This window comes from Schistocerca cancellata, chromosome 5 (genome assembly GCF_023864275.1).
Source record: "Schistocerca cancellata isolate TAMUIC-IGC-003103 chromosome 5, iqSchCanc2.1, whole genome shotgun sequence".
Lineage (NCBI taxonomy): Eukaryota > Metazoa > Arthropoda > Insecta > Orthoptera > Acrididae > Schistocerca > Schistocerca cancellata.
Genome location: NC_064630.1, coordinates 248511955 through 248539086, shown reverse-complemented (window position 1 = coordinate 248539086; position 27132 = coordinate 248511955). Strand labels below are relative to the sequence as shown.

Sequence of the window (27132 nt, the reverse complement as noted above, 5' to 3'; positions counted from 1 at the left end):
TTCCGGCGTGGAAGAAGGCTTTTGACGCCGACATTATATCATTACAACGCAGGGAAAGCAAAACGGATGATTCAGTGTTTCTCATTCAGCATAAAGCGTGTGAGATAATTTTCCGTAACGTTCATAATCATCTCAAAATACAAACGAAGTAAAAGTACATCGAAAGCTTATTTGAATTGAATATAATGTAAGATATCAAACGCTTTGCACCTCGATGTCGAATGTGTCCACGTGCAATCTTTTGCAGCATACATATAGATTGTCATGATTACCACGAGAATGAAGAAATGTTAGTATGGATGGAAGCAAGAAGAGAAGCAATCAACAAATATTCGATTCCACATGGCATTCATTTCATTTGAGATTTAAGAAGAGGTAAAGCGGGATATTACTTTCGTTAACACGAAAGATATGCCGCACATATGGACAACGAGGAAGTCTGTGAATTCATAAGTTTCCTCTTTGAAATGTGTATGCTCTATTATATACTAAGTAGCCTGATTATTGTTTCTGTGGTGTTATCCTCTTGTTTGGCCCCTAAACGATGAACAGATGCCAAATGCATGTCTTTGCTTGAAAGTAGTTGTTCGAACCCTTCCTGAGTTATTTTTTGTGTATTTGCTTGGAATTCATGATGCAGACCCCTGTGCCTTCCCCCCCCCCCCCGCCACCCCACACCCCTCGAGGGTTAGGTCTCCAAACTAAATCGTTTTTTATCCTCTGGCATAATTTATTCAGACAGCATCAGCACAAAACTATCAAACAAAGCCTTCGTTTAATATCTTGCCTAATGACTGTCGTTTCTTTCTTAATAGTGATCCTTGACGTAGAATTTTAACGAAGTTTATATTTGTGACAGATAACTGAAAAATGATATTCTTTTATTTTGTCAGTCTTCGTTTCTCCACTGAGTTGTAAATGGTTCTCTCTATAAAACGCGTAGTAGCGTCACAAGGGCAACTGTCGCGATGCAGTCGCAGTGGAATCGAGAGAGTAGGGTGCGTGTGGTTGCACTGATTGAGCATGGCAACTACTCGGCATCAAAACCTGGAGAAAAGTGTGGAGTACCGGCAAGAACAGCTAGACGCTGGTGGCAAGGATACAAGGGAAGGGGCTATATAGGGCGGAAAAGAGGAAGTGGACGGCTCCGTGTGTCTACCGCTGTAGGTGATCAACGTGTTTTGCCGAATATACGTGCTAATCCATTCCTCAGTAGCCGTGCCCTGAAAGAGCTATCTGTTTCCCGGCAGCGCAAAGACTGTTTCGAGGAGACTGAAAGACGCAGGATTATATTGTCGGAGAGCTGCTATAAAGCAGCAATTAACCGATTATCAGAGGGCTGACCGCATGGCTTTTTCAGCAGAATATATTGACTTTGACTGGAGTAGAGTAATCTTTTCGGATGATAAAATATTTTTTTTCTGTAGCGACGCCCCTGTTCAAGTGAGACATGAAATTTTCTCCATAAAGTTATCAGTTTATGCTGTTAGTGACTTTACATTTGTAGTAGGCACAAAATAATATCAACAGTTCCCTATATCATGATTTTAGTAGTTCATCCCTCATCTGATAAATAAATGAGACCCTTGAATTTGTGAATATTTACATTAACACACAAATGTTTTTTAGCGTTTGGTATACCGCCCACGAGGACAATGCTTCCAGCCATTACATTTTCTCTTCTTAGGCTTCTCTCCACAGTTAATTCTTATACGACTCTGCGATTCGTTTCTATCTCCTTCTACCTTGTTTTGGTCATTTTCCGCTACATTCAGTATCCTGTGACCTGTAGGTGGACCATACTTTATTTTTTCAGATCCCATCTTTCACTTCCAAAGAAAAGAGTACTCCACATCATCCATTTGGCAGTGTGTTTCTATATTTCTACCACTTGTATGTTTACTTCAAAGAATATTATTCGTAAACATAAGTGGTTTGCTATCGCTGTTCTTCGCTTCACTTTTGTTAAACATCTATTTCTCTTTTTCTGGTCCTGAAGTGCTGTACATTTAATGCCATCAGTTTTTATTGCTGTGTTCATATGTTTATTACTTTTTCTCATTGCCATTACCATTTGTTGTTGTTCTCAGATTCCTGTGTTATTCCTTTCTTGATTTTCGGATAATACCTGCAAAATGATGTCGCCGGCCGGGGTGGCCGAGCGGTTCTAGGCGCTACAGTCTGGAACCGCGCGACCTCTATGGTCGCAAGTTCGAATCCTGCCTCGGGCATGGATGTGTGTGATGTTCTTAGGTTCGTTAGGTTTAGTAGTAAAGGCGAAGTGCTCAGTGCTCTTATGATATTGACTTTAGACTCATTTCTCTTGTTTAGTGGATATGTTTGTCTTGTTTCTGTCCATCCTATCAGCTCTCGAAATGTGGATTACGTATTTATAATACCCTGTATCCGAAGCAGATATTTAGCCAAAGGACGTCCATACTCATTTCCAGACTTTATATTCCTATTTTATTCCATTTGTATTTGTTATTGGGCTCTAATGTATTCAAAAATTGGAACCAATCAACTCAGTCCAGGCCAGTTTTTTATAATAGTAAAATTATACCTTCCATTTCGAACCATTCCTATATCAATGAAGGAATTATTTCTTTATCGGTTCATTTCTTCTCTTTTAACTAGCAGCACATACAAACCGGTAACTGATTTAGTTATTCTTACTTTGTTCCCGAATAGGCTTGCCCCAATAAACCTATCTATATTTCCTTTTATTAAAATTGTACGATATTCGTATGTTTCTTGGAGGCATGCTGTATTTTTCACTGTTGAATGCCTTGGCTGATTTTTCTTTTAAAGTTAAGCATAAGATAAAATATACTTCACAGTACTTTACTAACATTACAATCGTGATCTATAACATATCCCCCAAGGTATACACTCTTTTTCTCCAGGTCACTTCTCGTAACTTAGAATATAATTGCGCAGTAATGTCCACACGTAAAATTAAAATGTGTTCAACGTTTCGTAAGTGTATTTCCTCACCTCCTGGCATGGGTGAATGATAACACATCTGTCAAATAGGAGAGTCGAGGTCTGTATCACCTAATCCTAGGTAGTTCGCGCTCGTTTATGCCAGCCACTTTGACATGGGAAGTGAATGATGACGGGGCTAGGAATCGGAGTGTGAACGTATTGGTGACGTAGTTTGTGGTTCCTGGTGTCTCAATCTAAAGCCGTTCACCCTAGTTTGCTTTCTGTCAGGTAATATCGTCCTCGGAAAGTGGACAGGATGGTTTTCTCTTCCTTTGAAATTGTGAGATAGCCGCATCAGCACGTTTCCAAGATAGTACACAGTTGTTCACGAGATTTATTTCTCGTAAATCTTTTTCTTTATTCCTCCTTTACATTCAATTTTGATATCAGCTGACAACTGCCTGCATTGCCTTGATTAAAAATTATATGACAAAGAAACAATTTGTTTTCATGTTTAATATTCCGTAGGCGCATGCAAATATATGAACTGGGTTGCGATTTACAGATATTATGATTTTATTCATAACAGCAACGCTGCATACACGAATTGTTCTTGAGCAATGAGCATTACATACAGATATGTACTCGTAGTGGTGTTTAGTTCTCACTGATATGAAGGGATGACTTATTTCACTAACATTCATGAAATCAGCTGTTTATCTCAACTGTAGGCGTTTACTCCGAGCGCGGGTCGCGTTGACACGAGGTGTGAACAGGCGACGTTAGCGGCCGCGGTCTCCTTCAGTAAATGCAACACATCGAGCGAACGACCACGTGTATAGTCCGTAGAGAATATCTCGCTATAAAACAGATTTCTTTCTTCTATAGATCTTTGAAAGTGGAAAGATAGAAAAAAGAATTGTTTAGTGAAGGCTAGCAATCGTTTTGAATAAGCGAAGCAGATTAGCTTTACAACCATGCAACAGAGTCCAACAGCTCAACAGACTGCTGCACTGTATTGAACAACTTACACGCCACCTCATCATTACCAAAGCATAGGAGGACGGCATATTCTGAAAGAAGTCCTACCTGCGTCTTATAACTGACGCCTTAAACTATATTCTGATCCCCGTCTCAGCACCCTCCCCTTGTCAATGTAGATTTTTGTCAACAGCTATCAGCAAAGGATTTTTCAATGTGGAATCCTCCGAATAATTTATAAACCTGTAGCTTAGACTACACAGCCAATGCAGTTGTCGAATTTTTTCACAGTATGGAAGTTCATAGTATTAGTCAGAAGTATTTAATTTCTAAGTTAATGGATCATCATTTCTTTACAGGACCATAGGCCGATTCATAATAGCAGAGCCGTACAGAACTGGTTCCAAGGTCAGCAGAGAATAAAACTTCTTCCTTTCGTGCCAAAATCACCAAACCTCAACCCCACTGAAAATATGTGGTTCAAAAATGGCTCTGAGCATCTGAGGTCATCAAACCCCTAGAACTTAGAACCACTTAAATCTAACTAACCTAACGACATCACAAACATCCATGCTCGAGGCAGGATTAGAACCCGCGACCGTAGCGGTCGCGCGGTTCCAGACTGAAGCGCCTAGAACCGCTCGGTCACAACGGCCGGCGGAAATATGTGGGCGGAGGTTACGAGGTCGTTGCCACCTGTGTCAAGAAATTCAGAAACTTTGTGGGAAAATATAGAGAATACATGGCGGAAGATAAACGCTCATCACAATCTCTCGATGAATTTAGCCTTATTTCCCCGACGCCTTGGAGCAATCATAGACAACGAGGGAGGATGGGTAGAGTACTGAAAGAAAAATAAAAGCCAAACCAGTTGCGAGATCCTAAAGTGTTCTGGAACCTACTAATACTAAATGGTTCATGTGAATTCTCATTAAATGTGTCACTGCGTGATTCTTACACATAACAACTACTAATTAAATTCTTTACTCAAAGAAATGAATAAACAAATGTACGCGCAACGGATAAATGTTTAATTTTGTAGTATTAACCTCAGATTTGGTACACTGTTAATCACCTGACTGTGTTTAAAGAAAATACGTAAGTAACAGGAATCGTAACTGGGCCTGCATAATAACTCCTCCGTTCTGTAAACTATTTCTCTTCATTCTGTCTTACTTTCAGTTCTCAAAACATAATAACGGTATTATCAGTAACATACAGGATAAAATTTCCTAACAGCTGATCTTGTAACAGCACCTATAAAGATATTTTACTTGGTATGGTTTCTCACCCGCGGGATGGAATGGAGGATAGCCCACAATGCTTGATTCATAACGTCACAGCAACACACTATCACTCTTATTACCATTGGGCAAAGATCGCATCTCCACGCGGACCAATACAAGAAAAATTCTAACTTCTTCAATCACACCTCTCATTTATTGATCGTATCTCCACGCGGACCAGCACTAGAAAAATTCTAACTTTTTCAATCACACCTCTCATTTATTGACGTGTCTCGATGTTAACTAAGTCTCGCGTGGCTGGAAAGTTCACGCGGTCGCGATTCCGAAATTTACGTTCCCCTCATATTCGTGCGCGGCACGTTATTTCAACTGAAAAAATGCCGTCCACAAGTTACCTAGACTGATTTCCTAATTATATGTCGGCACCATTAAATAATATAACATCCAAAGCCTCCCCACCAAAAGATACATAAAAACACACACAGAACTTTTCACAGTACTTACAGTTCGTGTATAGCGTGGATAGCATGGCAACACGAATTACTATTATGCTGTTTCCCCTTTTTTTAATTCAGGAAAGCTATCTCAGTGATTCCCACGTATCTTTCAAATCCCGTTCTTCTAAAAATCAGCTTCACACGTAAATTTCTACTGACTCATTCCACAAAAGGTGACTTCTTATTCTTTCATATTAAATTAGCAACCTTACCTTTATCCATGAATTTCAGAAACTCGTCAAATTACAAATTAAAACACACACAAGCTACAAATGGCTTCTTTGAAAACTAATTCTTTCAGATCAAAATTAAGAGCATTACTTTCTACCATGAATTTCTGTTAGCAGCTTGATTAGTTAAAGCCACAAGATAATATTTTCCTACACTTCCAGATCAGATTTTGAAACAAACTAACCAGAATCATCAATTTACATTGACCATTACTAAAAAGAATTATGGCACATCAACACATTCCTACTTATAAACTTATGGTTCCTAGCACTCAGTCATCCACTCATCATCATTTTCTTCATCAGCCCCATGAGGTGAGTGCCAGGTCTTTAGACTATAATAGCTCGTCACATGTATCCTATTTGTGTCGTACCTGCTTTACAATTGAATTCTGACACTTTACTGTTCACCGAATTATTCAATCGAAATATCAAATTCCGTTAACTTTCAAGTTATTCTTAGCGGTCGCAACATAGTATTCTCACATTTGCCTATCTTTTACCTGTCTATTAACAATTTGATTCTCTCCAAAATATTAAATTAAATATACTCTGAAAGAGAATGTTACCACGTAAGGTGGAACATTAGAGCCTTAAATAACTCGTTTCCTTTCCCTTTGCGGAGAGCATTTTGCTCCGCCACTTCCTCAGTCCATCCGGCTGCTTCAGTCGTCCCCGAGCAAGTGCCTTTCTCGTACCACGCTACCACTCTCCCCCTGCCTACGGTGAGGGTGGTGTGCACCCTGGCCAATCAAGGCTCCAGAATTTCAGTCATTTGAAACTCCCGGCTGTCTTCTTCCCAGCACACAATGAAATCTGCCCTCACTTTTCTACACAATGAGCTTAACGTAAGAATACAGACAAACCTAGCCCCCTTCTCTCCAATGTCAGAGACAGACCTTTACCTCAGAAAACTCTCATGTCGCTGCATATCGATACATCATTGCCTTCCCATGATTCTAATAATTTCGTTTCAATATTCACTCCCATTCTATCCACAATGCATACTATTTACCTTGCCCTCAACCCAATCGTGGACTGTTTAGGATAAGATAAGTAGGAAAATGGGTTTTCATACATTATACCAAATTAATAAACTCATCCAGTTGCTCTGATCCTAAACACAGCAGGTTGGTTCAATAAAAATCAACAGCTCAGATCGAGCGTCTGATAACAGAAACCCGATACCTGACGTAGCAAGATATTCTAGCAATTACATGTGGATAGTAATTCCCGTGCGAATAGGCTGATATTTTTGAAGTACAGCGCCTTTGGGCTATCAGGAAGTAAATTCGGAGGAATATGGCCAAATTCAGGGTGCTGCGTTGACGGTGTCCACGCTCGATATGATGAGCCTTCTGCTCTTACTGTTATTTTGTTTCTTTCGTTCTGAGGTGTACCACGAAATAAAGTTCTCATCCGCTAAACGATTTTCGCTTCTATTCGAAAAGCCCTCTGAGTGGTCCCGCAGTGAACATTACCTAGAGATGATACTTGTAGTTTTTGAAGCAACGGCATATGTTTAAGGATAACGAACTGTAGTCGAAGTTAAACCAGATGATGCTGAAGGAATTAGGTTATGACATGCGACAGCGAGAGTGGTAGCCATTGTTTGCTATGTGGGAAGCAAGAAACCAGAGGCCTTCAGTAGTAAAATGTATGTAAAATTCAATAACAAGAAATCCTTTTTGATGGGGTAAGGTTGCTAATATCATATATATCTGACGCTCAGGAAACCTTATCTGAAAGTATACGACAGGCTTCCTGCTATTATGTTATGTCGCTTGCTTTCAGTAGATATATAGATAACCCATGGTAGAGCTTTCTCGTCATCCGAATCACATAAATTGGAATAACAGTCAGAGGATTATTACTAAATTGTAGGCACATGGCCACACCACATATCTAAAATTTGGAGAGCAAATTCTCTCGCGATTGATTGGATGTCTGGATCCTATCATGAAATATTGAGGCTACGAAAACACGTTTTTCTTGCTGTCAGCGTGGTCCAGACTTTAATGTTGTAGGAATCCTTTGGCATAAAAATGATTTGCAGCTGTGGACTGATTTATCCTGCTAAATTCGCCTAACATTTTCTTGTCATCTGTATGAAATACTGTGAATATTCCCTCTGATGATATCTTATTGAGTTAGTAATATTTTGTGAGTACAAGGTCACTTCATGCAGAATCTATCCCTTGTCTCATCCTTCACGTTGTGAGTTATCCGTTATCTACTGCAGCCGCGATTATGGCAACGAGAGAATTTATGCAGGAATTCCTTGGCATCATAGTTGTAAAGTAGTGACTTTATAAAACGGTAGTTGCCTCCGAAAGCAGTTCCAGGTTTGCTGCAAAAGATATGTCTTATCAATTCCTTTCGGTAAGTTTTAAATCAGATGCTACATGTCACATGTAAGTGTGTCCTAGCAAACTGGCAGGAGTTGCCATGATCGTAGACCTCACTAATCTTAAGGCACATCAAAATTACTGAACAGATTCGAAGCATCTATGAGAGTCACGAATTTTACTTTGTTCATCAACTCGGTCTGAAATAAGAGGGAAAATTACAGGGACAATGACCAAGTTTGTTAGTATGCATTATCTATGGTAGATCTGGAGGTGAAAACGTACGAAAATGCACAACTGCACTTTTGTGAACTTGTGTTTTATTTTTGCATCAATATTGTTGTGAACCCACCATCTGGTATCAGCGCTTTACATTAGCATCCATGATATCTAATCATTTTGTTAGTACACCTGATAATATAGATGAGTGGGACACAAGACAGAACGTAGATAATGTCCGTTTGACGTCACCAGTGTGTAACATTTTACTTTTTTTGCATAGGACAATCATTTGAGGTTTAGTTAAAACAAGCTTACGCTGCAGAGAATTCTCTTGCATTTTTCAATGTGTGGTCTGTTGTCGGTTTGAAGGCCTTCAATTACATCGGCAACTTAGTGCAGCTCCACCGAGGGCTGTCTGGAGTGGGGTGGAGATAGCAACGTGAAAGTGGCGAACTGTCGAAGACGATCTTCATATTATTAGTGTGATTGGGACTTCATATAATCTTGACGACGTTTCGCACCTTTGCGGTCACTCACCCAATTTCAGCATTCATGTTGAGTAATCCTGCTAAATTGTCATAATATTGTCTTTTTATATTGATGAGTCATCTGGTTAGTCGTCACGTTTAAATGCCATCTACAACGCAAATTTAATATTACGATCCTAGAAACTAATCTCCAATATGTTTTGTATTTCATAATCAGAACTATCTACATTAACCGTCATCAGAACAATGTCAGGGAGCAGAAAGCAGCAGTATCTTGGTAACTACTTGGGGATCTGCTTGAGTCGTGTTCTAAGAAAAGGGTAGTTGCTGGTTCACATTATATTACACTAGCGAGAAGTACGGAATTTTCCTTTTTCTCTGCAAACATCCAGAACTAAATTCAGTAACAAAATGCTAAGAAAATATTTGCATTGTGCCAGCTCAGCGATCAACCTATTTTTATAGATTTTTATTTTACAGCTATTCTCGTTCTGCATTGCAATAAACTTCGTTCATTACTTGCTTGTTCTTGTTACGATTATTATTGTCATTCTCTCACTCGCAAGAGGTTTCACATTCCTATTTGGTATCGATGCACATGGAGAGTGGCTATGAAAGAAGGGAATAATGAATGTTACATCGTGCAGGATACACTCATTTACTTCGGCATCTCGTGATCGACATTCAGGAGAAGTGAGATACGTGCAGATGTCAATAGGAGGTCAGGTACGCTGGCACAACTCTGCAACTACTCTTGTTGATTTAACAGTGTTACCAGATAAACTGGTGCTGCGAAATCAAAAATGTAGTACAGACTATGCCACAGTAGCAGAGGGCTGCTAATTTCGGACCATGACCGTGAATTACCCTTGGGTCAGCTGCTGGTTAGAGTGCTGCATCTGCAAATGGAAGGGTTTGTTTGATGTCTTGTGCTGATGCTGTCTGAATAAATTATGCCAGTGGATAAAAAAACGATTTAGTTCGGAGACCTAACCCTCGAGGGGTGGGTGGGAGGGGAGGGGGGGAGGCACAGGGGTCTGCATCATGAATTCCAAGCAAATACTCAACAACTACTTTCATGCAGAGACATGCATTTGGCATCTGTTCATCGTTTAGGGGCCAAACAAGAGGATACTTAGTATATAATAGAGCATACGCATTTCAAGGAGGAAACTTATGAATTCACAGACTTCCTCGTTGTCCATATGTGCGGCATATCTTTCGTGTTAACGAAAGTAATATCCCGCTTTACCTCTTCTTCAATCTCAAATGAAATGAATGCCATGTGGAATCGAATATTTGTTGATTGCTTCTCTTCTTGCTTCCATCCATACTAACATATTTCTTCATTCTCGTTGTAATCATGACAATCTATATGTATGCTGCAAAGATTGCACGTGGACACATTCGACATCGAGGTGCAAAGCGTTTGATATCTTACATTATATTCAATTCAAATAAGCTTTCGATGTATTTTTACTTCGTTTGTATTTTGAGATGATTATCTCACACGCTTTATGCTGAATGAGAAACACTGAATCATCCGTTTTCCTTTCCCTGCGTTGTAATGATATAATGTCGGCGTCAAAAGCCTTCTTCCATGCCGGAAGCTGAAACTTAATTCATTCTGAATTAATGATAATTGAATGCCTCAAATGTATACATAGCCCACAAGGCGACGTCAGAAATTATCAGGGGAGAACGCCGCATAGAAACCAAACGTGCGCGCGCGTCTCCCCTCTGAAGAACCGTATCGGACAATCACGACAAGCATTTCGCTAAAGAGCTGTCTCGTAAGAGAGCTGAGAATTGGCAGCGTCGTAGCAAGTATTTGTCAACACTGTGAGAGTGTATTTACTTCCGGGTGTAGCCCGGCATTACGTCGCTAAATTCACTTGGAAGTCGTTTTCACATCGAAGACTCATACGATATAATCCACTGTAAGATGAGACACTTAGAAAGTATATTTAATTTCTGGACTCCAAGAACGGCATTCTTCACATAAGTAACACCTGTTTGTGTGTTTAATGTTGCGTTTTGAGGCTCAGGCAATATGGCAATACCTATAGCCCGCCTGTTGTCGTCAGTGTGTCGTTAGCTCAGCGATTCCATTATGCGTTGCGATGCTGATGCTAAATGAAATGGCGGTTCCAATCTCGGTGAAGGCCGCTGAACACAACGTCTTATTTTCCATTTTAACTAATGGAGTTGCAAACTGCTAAATCTGAAGAATGCCTTTACACATAAATCTTCTTGCAATTTCGACTTAGTAAATTATGTTAATATCATGGATGTCTGCTTTGCAAATGCCATGTTGCTTCACTGTAAAATAGTTTCTGAAAAGATTCAAACCTACTGTCAGCGATTCGAATTTGAGCTTTGTTCGTCATATGGGTGAACCTGAGATCTCCTGTTGATAACGTTGATTAGCTTGCGCGAAAAGAGCTGTTTTATGCAAGAATGTTATCTTCTGATTCCGTGTTAGTTATGTGGCAACAGTCCGTTCTCTTCAGGGTGTGTCACAGTGTGTGAACAGCGCACAACACGCACTGTGAACTACAAAAAGGTTAAAACAGCGACTAAGTTTAAACGTTTTTCTGGTTGCGCTGACAGCTTGGAGGTTTTGCCTGCTTCTAAGATTGGCTCAAGCAGCAAATCATCCATTGCTTCGTTGCTGAGAGCTGGTGGTCCTAATACGCCCCACCTGCACTAAAACATTAAACAACACAAACGCGGATGAAAAGAACTACGTGTCTTACAACGTGTTCACGAACACACAAAAAATAGGCACCAATTTAGGCGGAAATGATACCTGGTACTGCCAGGGATTTTTCCTTGGTGGGAGGACTGGAACGTGGTGGGCTTAGCATGGTGATGCCAAAAAAAAAAAAAAAAAATGGTTCTGAGCACTATGGGACTTAACATTTGAGGTCATCAGTCCCCTAGACTTAGAACTACTTAAACCCAACTAACCTAAGGACATCACACACATCCATGCCCGAGGCAGGATTCGAATCTGCGACCGTAGCAGCAGCAGCAGCGCGATTCCGGACTGAAGCGCCTAGACCTGCACGGCCACAGGGGCCGGCCCTCGTGATGTTAACTGAGGAGCTACTTTACGGGGTACTAGCGGCTCCGTGATACGGAAACTGACAACGGTCGGGAGAGTGGTGCGTTGACCCCGCGACCCTTCATACTGCACCACGTGTTGCCATTGATAGAGGATGACACGGTGGTGGGTCGGTACCAATGTGCCTGCCAAATACCGTAGACAGTGTTTACGTCTACCTTTACTGCACAGGAATGGGCAGAAAGAAGATCTAAAGAAGAGTGGCGCAGTTCGTCACTGGTCCGTCTGCACACGGAAGAACGTCAAGGAGATCATCAAACTCCCAATGGCAGGTGACACAATAGAAGCATTGAGCATCACGGCGAGGTTTACGGCTAAAATTCAGAGACTGTATTCTCCAAGGTCAAGCAGCATTTGAGGCGCATCAATATGTAATACATAATATTTTTTGTCGACCATTTTCGGCTGAAAAAATGCGGAATTTGTTGTGGAATATTCCGGCTACAGCCACTATAGATTCATGAAGTTCCGACAGGTGGAAGCGCTATACGTTGTCTTCAAAATGGCGTCTGTAATGGAGCTGCTTTCAAAGCAGAGAGCTGTCACTGAATTTGTTTTGGCAGAAAACCATGGGATTTCGATTCTTTAAAGAACCGGTGGTAGGGAGTTTACTGGTTGAATCTCTAATTATTCTGCTGTTTGATCTCTAATTGACAATGTCTAAATTCCTGTTAGCGGCGGTACCTTTGCACCCAATGAGAGATTCTTTTTTTAAAAAAATAATTTGGTATTCTCAAAACAGGCACCTATAACTGGTGTTGAAAAAAAACTTATGAGTCATACTAAACAATAATGGCACAACAGGAAGTAACCTGGCACAGGCCTTAGCTATTTTACTAGTTATTGTACCGAGTAACGCGAAGTTAATAACGGCTGAATCCCCAAATGATTATCATGTTGCGTAGAAACTGCTGAGCATTTCTGCGACGCACCAACGATGAGAGAGGGGAAGAGAAAATGAAATCGAGGAGTTCTCCTCTGAGCTGACAACACGATTTCTAAAACAGACTTATTACCGTCTTGGCTGTAGTACTTTTTTTTTTTTTTAATTACCGGTTTTGTTTCAACGTCCCGAACCATCCTCACATCCGTAGACGACAGTAACATAACTGTACAAAAATGCAAAACGTTATCATAGCCAAACATCAAATGCACAAGAGCGTTCCTCTCTGTATCAGTTACAAAGTAACCGTCCCATTGTCAGAAAAATTTACATGCTTCGACACATTACGATGTAGTGGTTCTGTGGAACCCACGTTATTGATATAGCCCACAGGGTGACATCTGGTACATTTGAATAAAACACAGTCACCAAAACTGAATCAATAACAATTATTGCTTCTGTAGTGAGGACACTGTTTTTGCAGGTAGTTAATCAAAAGCTGCGGTTCGTCAAGGTCTTAAGAGATTATTATACCAGGAGCGTTAAATAAGTAATGAAACACATTTTTCTCAGCCGTTTTCAGTTAGAAAAACATGGACTTTGTTGTGGAACATCGTGGAATATTCCCGCTTCGTGAAGTTTCAATAGGCGGAGGCGCTATACGTAGCCTTCAAAATGGCGTCTGTAACGGAGGTGTGTTCCAAGCAGAGAGCTGTCATTGGGTTCCTTTTATTGGAAAGCCAGAGATCGCAGACATTCACAGGAGATTGCAGAATGTATACAGAGACCTGGCGGTGAACGAAAGCACGGTGAGTCGTTGGGCGAAGAGGCAGGTATCATCGCAACAAGATCGCACAAAGCTGTCCCATCATCCGCTTGCCAGTCGACTGCCCACAGCTCTGACTGCTGCAATGTTGAAACGTGCCGATACTCTCATTCGAAGTTTTCGGCGGATCGTAATCAACAACCTCGCTGCACAAGTGGACGTCTTAGTGCTGACATACTCGTCCACTAGTTGGAATACTCAAAGATATGTGCCCTCTGGGTTCCTCACCGCATAACAGAAGTCCATAAAGAGGAACGTAGATCATGTGTGGGGAATTGCTTCGCGTTACGAGGCTGATCGGGACAGTTTTTTGTCCAGCATCGTCACAGGTGATGAAACATGGGTTCATCACTTCGAACTGGAAACAAAACGGAATTCCATGGAGTGGTGCCTCTGAAGAAAAAGTTCAAAGTCGCACTCTCAGCCGACAAAGTCATGGCGACAGTCTTCTGGGATTTTGAAGGAGTTGTTCTGTTTGATGACCTCCCTCATAGTGCAACAATCAACTCTTAAGTACAGGGTGATTCAAAAAGAATACCACAACTTTAGGAATTTAAAACTCTGCAACGACAAAAGGCAGAGCTAAGCACTATCTGTCGGCGAATTAAGGGAGCTATAAAGTTTCATTTAGTTGTACATTTGTTCGCTTGAGGCGCTGTTGACTAGGCGTCAGCGTCAGTTGATGCTAAGATGGCGACCGCTCAACAGAAAGCTTTTTGTGTTATTGATTACGGCAGAAGTGAATCGACGACAGTTGCTCAGCGTGCATTTCGAACGAAGTATGGTGTTATACCTCCTGATAGGTGGTGTATTAAACGTTGGTATAAACAGTTTACAGAGAATGGGTGTTTGTGCAAAGGGAAAAGTTCTGGACGGCCGAGAACGAGTGATGAAAATGTAGCACGTATCCAGCAAGCATTTGTTCGCAGCCCAGGAAAATCGACTCGCAGAGCTAGCAGAAAGCTGCAAATTCCACAATCAACTGTATGGAGAGTCCTACGAAAAAGGTTGGTTATGAAATCTGAACGTCAAATACCCGAGGCGATGGATCGGCCGCCAGGCAGCCCGTGACAGAGCACTTCATCACTGGCCTCCAAGAAGCCCTGATCTTACCCCCTGCGATTTTTTCTTATGGGAGTATGTTAAGGATATGGTGTTTTGGCCACCTCTCCCAGCCACCATTGATGATTTGAAACGAGAAATAACAGCAGCTATGCAAACTGTTACGCCTGATATGCTACAGAGAGTGTGGAACAAGTTGGAGTATCGGGTTGATATTGCTCGAGTGTCTGGAGGGGACCATATTGAACATCTCTGAACTTGTTTTTGAGTGAAAAAAAAAACCTTTTTAAATACTCTTTGTAATGATGTATAACAGAAGGTTATATTGTGTTTCTTTCATTAAATACACATTTTTAAAGTTGTGGTATTCTTTTTGAATCACCCTGTATATTGTGCTACCCTCAGGAAGCAATAAGTGGCTGATAGGGAAATTATCGATGCTGCAAGACGATGGCTTCGACATCGACCAGTAGAGTGGTACCATGCGGGCACACAGGCCCTTTCAGTAAGGTGGCGTAAGTGCATCGCACTGAACAGAGATTATGTTGAAAAACATAGTAATAAAACCAACCTTCTTTCAGAAAGTAAATTGTTGCTTTACTTATTGAACACCCATCGTAAATACATACATCAAAAATTTTATTAAGTTTCAAGACGGTGGCGTCCATATCAACGGCGTTGCTGTACACCTGTCTTCGTCATGGCTTGCTTCCTCATATCATCACTGTACAGGGTGTTGTGCCGCGATAGGACCAGTCCTGCTAACAGCTGTCGTGGACAGAGGGCAGCGCTGGAGGGCCCCTTCACTGCCGTCACTCGCAGCGTACAGGCTACAGATGTCGCACTGCACAATTTCCCTCGTATATCGCTTTCGATATACACACTGATCAGCCAGAACGTTATGACCACCGAACTATTATCGATATAAACTCGTCCAAGCGATAGCAGCGTTACCTAGCAAAGAATGACTGCTAGTCAAACACACGGAGGGTGCATGTAGTACCAGTGAGCATGCTGTCCGTGTGTAGAATGGGGAAGGCGCGTGGTCTGTCTGAGTATGACAGTGGGAAGACTGTCATGGCCCGAAGCCTCGGCACGAGCATTTCGGAAACTGCACGAGTTGTCTGTTGTCCGAGGAGTGCTGTGGTGGGTGTCTTCAGCTCGTGACGAAACCAGGTCGAAACCACATCTAGACGTCATGAGGTTGGGGGTCACCCCTCATTACAGATGTCGGACGTCGTAGGCTGGGCAGACTGGTAAAATAGGACAATCAGCGAATTTTGGCGGAACTAACATCAGACTTTAATTCTGGGCAGGGTTCAAGTGTGTCTGAACACACAGTGCACCGAAAACTCCTAACGATGGGCCTTCGCAACCGACAACCCATGCATGTGTCGATGTTAATTCCACATCGTCAAATACGAGTGAAATGGGCATATGACTATCGTCCCTGGACGCTGGCGCGAAGGCAGAGCGTTACATGGGCTGGTGGCCCCGATACCGTCTTCCATCCAGATGGGAGCGCGCGAATCCGTCGTCTTCAAGGGGAACAGTTCCTTGACAGCTGTACTGCGGGATGGAGACAAGCTGGCGCCGGCTCCGCTATGCTCTGGAGGACATTCAACTGGACATTTTACACTGGTTGCAAATCACGTACCCTCTTTGACATAAAACTCGACCGGCGGCCGGCCGCTGCAGAGGCTAAGTCCGCGCAGATTGCGACATGGGACAAATAAACTGGCCATCACGCTAATTCTCTATGTCCGGCTATCTGCACAATCTGGCAACACTGTAGACTGCGGCACTTCCTGGACGACGTCTTGTCCCATATAAGAGAAGCCATACACTGTTTACGCCCGTGGTATAGTGGTACCGTGCGTTGATTCCGTCTACAATGTCTATGGATCGAAACTAGCTGGCGCAATAATTTTTTATAGCTTCTTCCAACTGAATGCTGAAGACGTAAATGTAATGGTAATGCAGATTCAGTCTATTTCACTTCCTATCACACCGATAACAAACTTGTATCCAGTAGCCATTTTGCGGCAGATTTCTTGCAAACTGTCCTCCTCTGGACGTCGCATACGGCAAAGCTACGGGATCCATTTGCTACTGGCGGCGGCCGTGGCGACAGCAGCGGCGCTGCACTCCCCCGTTCTTTATCGAAAGCGCCTGCTACCGCTCATCGCTTTTGATAATTTAAAACGCTTTATTATTATTAAATATTGCTCCATAGAAGATTTCTACGATTTCCATTCTCGCTCGAAAGCAACAGAGACTGACGCCCTGATTAGTCGATGGGTACTGTATTACATTAATCGGCAAGAGCTGAGTATGGCCCGAAATTAATCTTATAGACTTAGACGAAATTAAACCACCTCACTACATTCGATGAATTTATAAATGCTTCATACCTCTTTCTTTTCCTTTCAAAGTCAATTATTTATGCAACTTTTGGCCAATATTCGGATGTTTTCGCCAAGCTAGAGTGAGCGTCCTTGGTGTAAAGTGTATTATAGTTTTTCTTTCATTTCTTGTGATAAGTCTATGCGATAAACTGTGAGAATACCTTGCAATGCATGCTCTGTAGCAGTCCATTAACACTGCACATTCCAGGCAAATGCCAGGATGGTTCCTCTGAAAGGGCACGGCCGACTTCCTTCCCAATCCTTCCCTAATCCGATGAGACCGATGACCACGCTGTCTGGTCTCCTTCCCCAAACCAACCAACCAACCAACACTGCACATTTGGAGTACCGTGTATGGATTCATGAAGTCTTTAATGTTCATCGGAAGTGATAGTTAAGGTCATCAGATTTAAACCAGAAAAAGTTATCGATTTTGAGGTTTCATAGAATGGAAAGGAATTGCTAACGCCGTTGTCAGCAAACGTCTACAGTTAAATGCTATTGCAAAATTTAGAAGAGAGGAACTATATTTATCAACATGTTCACTTAATAAACAACCTCCTGACATTTTTTCGAAACATCGTAATTGCCTTCCATTGCGACGCGTAGGTTTGAAATTTGTCTCAAGGTGTCTGCAAACTTCTTCTATAATGATGCAAAAGCGTGGCGTTCTGCGACGTTACCCTCGGATTCGGTGACATAAACATGCGAAAAAAAGGCCACAGCTAAGAAATGACGCCGGCAGTTGTAGCCGAGCGGTTCTAGCCGCTTCAGTTTGGAACCGCGCAACCGCTACGGTCGCAGGTTTGAATCCTGCCTCGGGCATGGATGTGTGTGATGTCCGTAGGTTAGTTAGGTTTAAGTCGTTCTAAGCTCTAGGGGACTGATGACCTCAGATGTTAAGTCCCATAGTGCTCAGAGCCATTTGAACCATAAGAAATTACACCGCGCGGGGTAGCCGCGCTGTCTAAGGCGGCTCCCCCCGTCGGAGGTTCGAGTTCTCCCTTTGGCGCGTGTGTGTGTGTGTGTGTGTGTGTGTGTGTGTGTGTTGTCCATAGCGTAAGTTAGTTTAAGTTAGATCAAGTAGTGTGTAAGCTTAGGGACCGATGACCTAACAAGGGAACCTCCCCATCTCACCCCCCTCAAATTTAGTTATAAGTTGGCACAGTGGATAGGCCTTGAAAAACGGAACACAGATCAATCGAGAAAACAGGAAGAAGTTGTGTGGAACTATGAAAAAAATTAGCAAAATATACAAACTTAGTAGTCCATGTGCATGATAGGCAATATCAAGGACATCTGAGCTGAGGAGCGCCGTGGTCCCGTGGTTAGCGTGAGCAGTTACCGAACGAGAGGTCCTTGGTTCAAGACCACCTTCGAGTGAAAAGTTTAATTTTTTTATTTTCAGACAATTATTATCTGTCCGTCCGTCCGTCCGATGTGAGGTAACTGCGCCGTAGTATGGGGACGCTACACCTAAACCGAAAAATTTGAAAACGTTAAAAAGATATGGTTTGACAGAGCACAGGGAAAACTGTGCGACTGTGAAACTGTTGCATTCATTTTTTGCAGTTTACATGACAAACTCTTATATTTTCATCACTTTTTTGGGAGTGATTATCACGTCCACTAGAAAACCTAAATCGGGCAAGGTAGAAGAATCTTTTTACCCATTCGCCAAGTGTACAAGTTAGGTGGGTCGACAACATATTCCTGTCATGTGACGCACGTGCCGTCACCAGTGTCGTATAGAATATATAAGACCTGTTTTCCTGTGGAGGAATCGGTTGACCTATGACCTTGCGATCAAATATTTTCGGTTCCCATTGGACAGTCAGGTCCTTTCGTCTACTAATCGCACGGTTTTGCGGTGCGGTCGCAAAACATAAACACTAAACTTTTACAGTGAACAGAGTCGTCAATGAACGAACGGACAGATCATAACTTTGCGAAAATAAAAGAAGTAAACTTTTCACTCGAGGGAAGACTTGAACCAGGGACCTCTCGTTCCACAGTTGCACACACTAACCACGGGACCACGGCGCTCCCGAGTTCGCATTATCCTTGATGTTACTTATCTTGCGCATGGGCTACTCAGTTTGTATATTTTGCTTATTTTTTCCATAGTTCCACACAACTTCTTCCTGTTTTTTCGATTGATCTGTGTTCAGTTTTTCAAGGCCTATCCACTGTACCAACTTATAACTAAATCTGAGGGGGGTGCGATGGGGAGGTTCCCTTGTAAGCAGTTTCGTCCCATAAGATCTTACCAAAAATTTACAATTTTTTTAAGAAGATTACGAGAGCTGTAAGGTGGCTTAATGATGTGGCCTTGGCACGAAATTTCACCACAGTTCTGCCCAAAGATACCGTGTACGTGCCACCTGTTGTACATTTCACCCCTTCTTTTGACGTCTCTGCGGTGGAGATCAGAACCGCGGACACCCAGCGTTGAAATCATGTATCGTATGGGTGGCCGAGCAAAACATTTCAGGCAAACCCCTCGGGGAGAGGGGGGGGGGATGTGGCATGAAGGGAATCAATGAAACCTTCCCTTTTCGTGTGGCGTTGATTCGTAGCCGAAAACGACAGTAGTGTCATTGACGCCCTTCACGCCACTCTCTGAGGCCTTTACGTGTCAGTTCTGAGAGGCGGTTTGTTTGAAATGTTTTGTCTGAAATCTTTTGCTCGGCTACCAACACGAAAGACGCGTGATTTCAAAGCTGGATGTCGCAGTTCTGATCTCCATCGCAGAGACGCCAAAAGAAGGGGTAACAAGTGGAGAAGAGGGGCTGTAATGACCTGCTCATCGTGCGACCCGTCCGTGGTGGCGTTGAGCAGAATTGTGGCGAAATTTGGTGGCAGTGCGACGTCATTAACGGGGGTAGGACGTCAAACGGGCCGACTTGGAGCAGGAGAGGCACCACAGGACATTTTAATTCCACTGTCTATACTTTTACGAATAAATTCATAAAACTTTAACAGCATGACCAGGAAGGATTCAGGATTCATACTCATAGCAGTGGAAGCTCAAAAACGTAACAAAACACTTTTTTTTACATGTGAAATTTCATCATTTTTTCACTTACTACTGGCTGCATTTGTTGCTATAGGTACACTTTTCTTCCTAAGTAAGAGAGATTCTTCGATGAATATTGCATAGCATACAAACCATAGTTACAGGTGTATGAAACTCTAGAAGTTAATTTATGAACAAATGAATGAACTGTTACATTTTAAACTTCATGTTTAGAAAAAACTGAAGTTTTATAGTTAATTATCTCAATTTTTTCCACAGTTTTTTAATAGATTGGAAAATTCTTGAGTTTCATACACCTGTAACTACTGTTTGTATGCTATGAAAAAGTCATCGAAGAGTCTCTCTTACTTAGGAAGAAAAGTGTACCTATAGCAACAAATGCAGCCAGTAATAAGTGAAAAAATGATGAAATTTCACATGTAAAAAAAAGGTATTTTGCTACGTTTTTGAACATCCACTGACAAGCTTTGATAATGCCAGCCACTCGTGCTGGTGAAGCGTCAGAAAAATTACCAAACAAACTTCGGCCAAGGAGCCCGAGACAGAAGCCAACAGACAATTCGTCAACAAGTGACCACGAAATTCTTAACAGTTTTGTTGTAGTTAGACTGAATGCTAGCCAATATCTGGCAATAATGGTCAACTCTGTTGCCAAACCATCCATGATGAGAATATCAAATGAGATACTCCTGCAGGATAATGCAAGAGCCCACACTGCTGATCACACCTTGGGGAGTGTACGAATCCTTGATAGCCGTGCCTGGTCTCCTGACTTGTTGGCAGAGATACGAAGGGAAGCATGTACAGTACTTCAGATGTGGGAATAAACTGATGAATATGACATCCGGAGGCTATATGCTTCAATGCTGCACGGAATACAGGAGTGTATTCGACCCTGTAGGGGCCACACCTTTTTACAGTGTTGATGATGGACATCAGATCAGAAAGTAATGATACTTCAGATCATTCGATACTCGCTATGTGATGGACATACCCTCGAAAAATTTAAAACTGTAGACTTTGGTGGCCGTTGGGTGATTGCGTGACGTTGCAGAGCAATTTTACCGCGCAGCTGGCAAGGATAGTAAACAGGTGGCATGTCGATACCAGGGCATGAAGTCTTTGCGAATTTCACTCTGTGTACTCAGTTGGATGCCACATCGACAGACGCATGAACACTATACGCAGATCCCAACATTTGAGGGAGGATGTGTAGTTGGGCTCAAAGAAGCTGGTTGGTAACATATGAATCGCTAGAGACTTGAGTAGGAGTGATGCCACTATTCGACGATGTTGGCAGGAATGGGTGAACCATGGCCGACCACAGTGTCAAAAAGGAAGTGGTCGGCCTAGACAGACAACAGAACTGTAGGACCGAACAATCGTCAGAGAGGCACTCATAGTCAAGGAGTCATTATTATCATCGATATCATGGTCAACTGTGGTCCTGAAAAGGACCGAGATGATGTTCCTGGTGTGAAAGGATCAGCCGCCAGAGAAACCTGGCGCCCAGCGTACGCCCGATTGCAAGTCGGAAATCATTGCAATCTTCGTGGAGGCTAATTCGCAAACTAGCGGGGACACAGTGGGGATCACATCCACAAACTATTCGCAGTTCTACAATGGCACTGTGCTTTTCTACTGCTGAATATGCTTCTCCAGTCTGGTACAGGTCATCTCATGCCAGACAAGTAGACAATGCTCTCAACGAAACCTGCAGGTTGATCACAGGTTGCTTAAGACCTACCCCAACTGATAAGCTCTACTGCCTGGCTGGAATAGCGCCACCATGGATACGCAGAACAGTGGCTGCCAACAAGGAGAGACTGAAAGTGGAACAGGACAGTGCCCATCCACTGCACGGACATAATCCACCACAGCAACGGCTGAGATCGCGAAAGAGCTTCCTGAGAACATCCGAGAAGCTCACCATTTCACCAGAGAAGGCAAGGCTGGAGTTATGGAAGAAGTCGACGCCTCACTTGCAGACTCCTGAAGCTGAAGAACTACCACCTGGACACAACGAGAGCTGGCTGGTGTGGAAATCTTTAAACAGATTACGATCAGGAATTGGACGATCCAGAGTCAACCTAAAGAGATGGGGCTTCATAATAGAAGATACGTCCTGTGATTGTGGACAAGAACAAACCACAAGCCACATGCTCCAGTGCCTTTTGTGCCCTACATCCTGCACGAAGATTGATCGCCTGCAAGCCACTCCAAGTGCCTTGGAGGTTGCGAAGTACTGGGCACATGTAGTATAAATACAATTTGTGTGTATATATTTATTGATGTGTATGGCATCTGTAAATTTGTATGTTTCTGATTCGAGAATAAATATTATTATCATCGATCCGACGTGTAGCTACTGCTTCAGTAACCACAAGGATCATTAATAGACGGCACACAGAAAGGGGGCTGAGCTCACGGCGCCCTCTTGCGCCGGCTGCCATTGAGCTCTGAACGCCAACAAACCCGTTTGCAATGGTGTCGGGCACACCCGACCTGGAATCTCATTGATTGGAATAGAATTGTCTCCAGTGTCGAGTACCGCTTCGAAATGAGCACCGATGACAAGCGAAGCCGTGTCTGGAGACGCCCCGAACAGCGGGGGGATACCAGCCTGACCGTTTCCCGCAATACGGCCCGACAATCAGAAGTGATGGTCCGGTGTGCCATTTTATTTCATAGCAAGACGTCTCTGGCGTCATCCGCGGCCCCCTTACAGCGCTGCGGTATGTGTACATCCCGTTTTGTTGCCCTTGATGGCAATCCACCCTGGACTTACATTTCAGCAAGATAATGCGCGTCCACACACGGCTAGAATATCTACTGCTTGTTTGCGTGCTTACCAAACCCTACCTTGGCCAGGAAGGTCACCAGATTTCTCCCAGATTGATAGCGGCTGGAGCAGTATGAGCAGGCCCCTCCAGTCAGCTCGGGATTTTGACGATCTAACTCGCCAACTGGACAGAATTTGGCGCGATATCGCTCAGGAAGACATAGAACAACTGTATCAATCGGTGATAATTAATTGAAACCCTCAGCTGCCGACAGGTGTTGTTGATATACCTCGATGGGGACAGCTAGAAAATGTGTGCCCCGACCGGGACTCGAACCCGGGATCTCCTGCTTACATGGCAGACACTCTATCCATCTGAGCTACCGAGGACACAGATGAATAGCGCGATTGCATGGCCTTATCCCTTGCACACTTCCCGTGAGACCCACATTCCCAACTGTCCACAATCTACATACGTAATGTACCTAATAGATATTTGCCCAGACACTCATTACTCGCGCACACTAAGGTGACGATTCCCGTAAGAGTTCGGACAACCTGTGCGCATTCCGCACAGACAAAGGTCAATGGCTGGGTAGCCTTTAACTATTTATGAAGATACGAACTGCTCTCGGGAGAACAGATAACATTGATGACGGTGCAGATTCTCTAGAATAAATGATAATTAATTGAAACCCCCATCTGCCGACAGGTGTTGTTGATATACTTCGATGGGGACATCGAGGCTCAGCTGGACAGAGCGTCTGCCATGTAAGCAGAAGATCCCGGGTTCGAGTCCCGGTCGGGGCACACATTTTCAGCTGTCCCCATCGAGGTATATCAACAGAAACTTTCGGCAGCTGAGGGTTTCGATTAATTATCATTTATTATAGAGAAGTGGCACGGTCATCAATGGTATCTGTTCTTCCGAGAGCAGTTACTATCTTCATATAATGTATCAATCAGTGCCAAGCCGAATAACTGCTTGCATAAGGGCCAGAGGTGGGCCAAAGCGTTATTGACTTGCGCAATGTGTGAAGTGTTCTCTCTTGAATAAATCATCAAATTTTTCTGCAATTATAATAATTTGTTTGTACATGTACATCACATCTACCGATTTTCGTCCCATTCGGGTAATACTTTCATGGTGCGTCGTTTTATGTTTTAGAGCGTATTCACTGAGTGTGACAGTATCGGATTGGTGCTTTATTGGGGAAACCTTTCCTTTTTCGTCAATGTAAATGCTTAGGAAATAATGTATGGAGCTCTCTTAGATTTTTCTCTGGTAATGTCACAGTTTACCGTCTCCTCAAATCAACAGAAGATAATTAGGAGTTGCAAAATGATTTAGGGAAGATAACATATCTCAAGGGTCCGAAAAGTGGCAATTCACCCTGAATAATAAAATGGGTGAGGGACACACAGTATTAACCTTCTTCAGCTTATAAACTGTACCTAGATTACAAAAACAAAAGGCATTGATATCAAGGCGAAGCCTGCGCTTTCACAAGACTAGAAAAACGGTGTGGCTTTATTCTCAGTGGCTAGCAGTTAGACTTTTGAAGCGGAAATAAACGAGAGACGCCGCCCGTGTTACTCTGCGCACCTTTTGTTTGCTCGCTTAGTGTATTTGCAACGCGCGGAAAGTATAAACAAGCACGTTTAACGACTTATCCCGGCTCCACTGTCAGTAGAGCAAACTGCGGGCCAGAGGTTGCAACGTCAGACGCCGTGTTCTTTTGTCTGCCGTGGCGTCGGCTCCGTTTACGCTTACGTGGGCCCTGGGCTTTGAAGCGCCGGCTGAGATGACAGGTTATCTCGAGCAGCGTGGGTCCGTACGTGGGCGTAAACACGCGCTTATATGGCGTTTAAGTTCACCGCCTTAACGGAACATCTGCTAATACTGAAGGGCATAAATGAAATCTTCTTCTTTTTCCTGACATTATCACGTGTCATCACGGGGTTGCCATGTTAACCCCCAATGGTCTTAATTTTTTTATTATAGTCAAAAAAATTTCTGAATAAGAAACGCTAAATACATTAGTGATCTATAAATTCGAATTTTGGTATTCTAAAAATCAGTTTGTGACTTCGGAGTAAATTGATTAACAATGACTAATGAGTGACGTAATTTATTTTCATGTAAACTCATGTAGACTTCCTATCCAAGGCTGCAAAAGTTTCGCAATTATATTTCTAATTCGTTTCCAGATGCAGATTTTGGTATCAGTGTGTTCTTCATTGTCTTCATTATACATATCCTCTTCATTAAGTACATCAGTATCACATTCCAATTCCAAAATGCTTGCTTCCTTAACACAGCCGCATGATTCACAATCACTGCCAGGAAAAGTTGCTTCCTCTTCATTATAAAATGTGTGTCAGAATCTGTAATATTCGGTATCGTCAGAATTTGTGTTTCGTCGTCTCTCTTTGATGCCAGCACTGAGTCATCAGATACATAATAACTGAATTTCCTTATGTGTGTTATTTTTCTCTTCCTTCTGCCATGAAAAATGCCAGGATTTATGCTTGCAGCATTGAAGATAAAAGTATAAGAGTTAAGTAGATTGTTGCCTATCACATGCCATAGCTGCCTCGTGCAACTAATCACAAAGCAAGTATTCAAGTATGAGCTTTAAAAAAATGAGAATAATTGCAATTATTTGGAATATGTATTGATTAGGATACTCACAGAATATCACAAATATTTTCCCTTCTTATGACACATAAAATGAACACGAAAACAAGTAGTCAGGTAACAGCTCAGTAGACATTTCACCATGTGCTTCACAATGGATAAGCTGTGGCACCTGGTTCATAAACGATAACTAAATAAGGTGCCAACAGCTGAAAAGTGTTTCCGTATTTAAATTTTGATGTTACATAGCTTGATAAAGGTTGTGTATATTTAGAGACGTACAGAAAGTAGCAACAAAACTGGTATGTGACTTCGAAGTCACATGGGGCTGTAGAGGGCTCATCTGGATTCGGCAGTGTTAGTCGTACAGGGTGGCCAGATGCCCTTCCTGTTGCTCTCCCCCCCCCCCCCCCCCCTCTTCTCTCTGTTCTCACCCAACTCCCGTTCCGGACGGGATTGTGTGCCCGTCTGCCCGCATCTTATCTGACAATGTGACAATGTTTTAGAAGTGTTTGCGAATCGTGTAACTGAGGTAGGACGTGGGTACCATCCCGGTATTCGCCTAGTCGGATGTGGGATACTGCTTAAAAACAACAATCAGACTGGCCGACACACCGGCTGTTGTTAATCCGGCAGGCGAATTCGATCCAAGAACGCGGCGCCTCCCCGAATCCCGGAAGTGACGTGCTAACGCGCGTGGCTATCTGGGCGGGTAAGGGCGTAAATCGATAATCCAGTGTTCACGATTGTAATAGATCCTTATAGTACCAACGATACTGCTAAAGCTATCCTTTGTGCGAGCGGAACTTCACTCATTTACTCCAACCGATAAAACGCAATGATTACTGGTTTCTTCTTTACTTGTGTGAATGCCCCATTGCCATCAACCTCCACTCTCCCCCTCGTGTGAAAGTTGCTGATCATTTGGTTAGCACACTTGGATTTGTTACTGTTTTGATAACAGTTTTTAACTTATCGTGAGGTTCTGTGTCGTGTAATGAGAATATTATGGCTGTTGAAAATATGAGGTTTAACCGAAAGTTGGTTTGAACACCACAGTGTTTTACTAGCATGGTCCGACTGGAAGTGGTATTCCTTTGTTGTCTTCTGATCTTTTAAATGACTTACCTAGTTATAGAACAGACCAATAGTTTGAAGTGGGCTCCGATCCACGATAAAACTTGGCAGTTTTCACATTTTGATGTTGGCCCCACTCTTGTTGTAGTTATACTCTATGGTAATGAACTGCCACCGGGATTTGCAAGAAGCTTAAATAGTTGTCTGTAATTATGCTGCAAGTATTATAATCAAGCACAACGGAGATACTTCAATACTTTAAAAACTGAATAAAATTTTCTTGAAATTCAGAACTGGTATGCTGCAAATACACCGTACGTGGACTTAGATAAAACATAATAC

The 27132-nt window shown here is 42.7% G+C and overlaps 1 protein-coding gene and 1 non-coding gene across 2 annotated transcripts in view; one reads left to right on the top strand and one right to left on the bottom strand.

Moving 5' to 3' along the window:
* Positions 1 to 27132, top strand: part of LOC126187589 (protein cab-1) — a 1183411-nt gene that overhangs the window by 43674 nt on the left and 1112605 nt on the right. The gene's annotated exons all lie outside the window — the stretch shown is intronic.
* Positions 23389 to 23462, bottom strand: Trnat-ugu (transfer RNA threonine (anticodon UGU)). The gene has a single exon. It is a non-coding gene; the product is annotated as a tRNA-Thr (tRNA).